Genomic DNA, 3,429 nt, shown 5'->3' with positions numbered 1-3,429 from the left:
TACATATTTACTTTTGAGACTACGAGGCGGTACCTCGGGAGTTCTACCTGCACATTTATTTTTGAGACTACGAGGTGGTACCTCGAGAGATCTCTTTGCTTATTTACTTTGGGACTACGAGACGGTATCTCGGGAGATCCCCTGTTGTTTACCCCTGTGTTGTACTGCTATTTTTGCTGTGTTTTCCTTTTGTTAAATTCTAGTCTCTTAAAATACTGTTATATTTCCCTGCTTTATTTATTATATACCAGTGGGCCTGACCTCATCACTACTCGACCGAGGTTAGGCTTGGCACTTACTGGGTACCATTGTGGTGTACTCATGCTACTCTTCTACACATGTTTTCGTGTGCAGATCCAGGTTCATCATACCAGCCTCGCTATTAGTTGTGCATTTGTTGTTGTTCCGGAGACTTCAAGGTATATCTGCTCGCGTCCGCAGACCTCGGATTCCCCCTCTATTCTCCCCTATGCCATTTACCTTCCGTACTTCTTTTATTAGTTTATGGTGTATAGAGATACTAGTTTCCTTCTGTAGCTTGTGACTTATGATGTTCCAGGTTTTGGGAAGACTGTGTATTTATAGAGTATTGGTTAGTGTACATGCCGTGTGGCATTGTTACTAGTTATTCAGTTATCTACTGTTGTTAGTTGCCAAGTTTTACTTTCGTTTTGTTATTTTCCGCAATTTGTTAGGCTTACCTAGTCGTAGAGACTAGGTGCCGTCACGACGTTATACGAAGGGAGTTTGGGTCGTGACACCTAACCTCGGTAGAGTAGTGATGAGGGCAGGTCAAGACACCTACTAGAATAAATAAAGAAACTGAACAGGTATAATACAACATAATAATGTAAACAATGGAAATGCTACAATGAAGATATATAACAAGAATAGCTACAGTGAAATTAAAGGCAATTAAGACATCACAGAAGAAATACATAATAAGAATGCCAAGGAAACGATGCAGCAAAACGCAAGTGATGTAAATGAAAGGTATAAAGAAGAATCACTACCGAGGTACCGCCTCGTACTCTCATTTACACAAATCAAATCACACTCTTTCCTTATACCACCGCGAGAGCCTTGCATTTAGTTTTGAAAATCATTTTCCTGAAATAGCTACCTGCGTTTTAGACCACCTTATTACACCACGTGACTTCAAGTAGTTCCCCTACTAGCAACACGTGTATCAAGCCCACCTTATCTCACTGCATGCGTATCAACCCCAATCCTTATACCACCGCATGCTTATCAATATCACAACATATCACAAATCGCACCTCAAGTGCCCAAAACCACAACTTGCCAAAAGAAGTCAACAACAATAATGTTTCCATAATAAATAGCCCATGGCTCAACCACAATATGTAAAAGAGTCTCAACAATAACAACCAAAAGTGAATATCTCAACAAGAATGGTATTTCAACAATTTACAATCTTGCCTCAATGTGAATCACGGCCTTTATAACTTCAACACCATAATTCAACAATAAGATATTACAAGAAATAACAACTTCAAGTAAGGTAACTCAACAGATAAATAATTAACAAGGAAATGAGAGAACAATAACTTCAACTAAGTATGTAAAGGAAAATAACAAGTAAGAGATGAGACAAGTATTTACAATGTCAAGTAAATCATGTAAGGATAGATTAACGATGATGAAGATAACATGTTATGACAATTCAATTAAAGGCATGAAACGAATCTACATAACTTTAACCGGTCAATTACCACATTTAGCCCGTGTACCCACTCGTCACCTTGCATACACGGCCTTCACATATCACAATTAACACAAAACAACACCAATCCTAAGGGGTAATTCCCCCACACAAAGTTAGGCAAGACACTTACCTCAAAACACGCTAACTCAATCCACTAGTAAGCCTTTTCCGCGATTATCCAACTCCGAACGGCTCGAATCTAGCCAAAATAACTTTATACCATAAATACAAACCATAGGAAACTATTCCAAATAATAAACTTGCAATCTTTAAAGAAAATCAAAAGGTCAACTCAAAATTCAACCCCGGGCTCGCGTCTCGGAACCCGACCAAATTTACAAAATCCGAACACTCATTCGATAACGAGTCCAACCATACTAAAATTACTCAAATCCAACCTCAAATCGCCTTTCAAATCCTCAAAATATAGTCTATAAACTTTTCACAAGTTTTCCCAAATTTTCCAACTCAAAACACTAATTAAATGACAAAAACAACAATGGATTCATGTTAAGGGTGGCAAGTGGGTCGGGCCGAGCCCGGGATCGCGGGCTAAGTGGGCTAAACGGACTGGGACCGTTTGGCCCGCTAGAAGTGGGCTCGTGCCGGTCTCATGGGTCGTCTCTTAGTAAGGAACCATTAGAACCGGTCCCGTTTGGCTCGCCAAGAGACCGGGACCGGACCGGTCCCTTGACGGGCCAAACGGGCCCACCGGATTTTTTTTAAAAAAAGAGCCGTTTGACTTTTGAAAAAAAGAGTCATTGGGTATTTAAAAATAGCCATTTACCCCCCCCCCCCACCCACTTAGTTTTAACCCCCAAACTTTTTATTATTACACTTTTTCCCAATTTTCTACTATAAATACCCTCTCATTCTTTCATTTTCTTACAAAATCAATATCAATCTATCAAAATCTCTCTCTAATTTTCTTCTATACTTGCTACAATTGTTTACTTTATCAAAAAAAAATAGTAAGAAAATTGTGAGGTTGCTACTATTGCTTACTTTATTCCAAAAAATAGTCAACAGATATTGACGTTGTTACAATTTGTGAAAAAATTGTGAAGTTGGTGAATTGGAGTCTTCAAGTCTTCAACGATAATCAATTTTCAACAAGTTGTTTGTCAATTCAGTAAACTCGTTCCAACTCTTAAGTGTTAATATTATAGTTTTATTTGTTTTATTTATTTGCTATTACTTGATTAATTAAGATGTCTTCCTTAAGAAATATTTTTGGTAAAAGTAAGAATAAGGAAAAATCCAAGACTGTCGAATCTAGTGGTACTGTCGTTCCTCCTCCCCTGGCCCCGGCTCCCGGAACCAAAACCCATACCCGTCTTATGCCTGCTATTCTTGATACCGATAATAGTTTATTACAATTTAGCGACACTGAATTTTGCCATAATATTGCACCCGGTGAACATTTAGACCATGAATTAATGAATGCTCTCTATTCTAATAATTATAACACTATTGATGAAAATGATAATGAGGAAATTGATCTTGTTGAAACTCAACCGGGCAATAATACACCCACTAGTCCTGATCCTGATGTTGACCGAACTAGTGATAAAGCTGCTAATCCAAATGATGACACATCTGATACTCCCGTTATTGCCCCTACTTTTTCTAGAGAACCTACTAAATGGTAGGAAACATCTCCTATTTGGCCATTTTTTACTCAACTAGTTCCAAAATAT

The sequence above is a fragment of the Nicotiana tabacum genome, chromosome 21, assembly GCF_000715075.1.
Source record: "Nicotiana tabacum cultivar K326 chromosome 21, ASM71507v2, whole genome shotgun sequence".
NCBI classification, from domain to species: Eukaryota; Viridiplantae; Streptophyta; class Magnoliopsida; order Solanales; family Solanaceae; genus Nicotiana; species Nicotiana tabacum.
The sequence above is the reverse complement of the archived record's forward strand: the minus strand, read 5'-3'. Positions refer to the sequence as shown.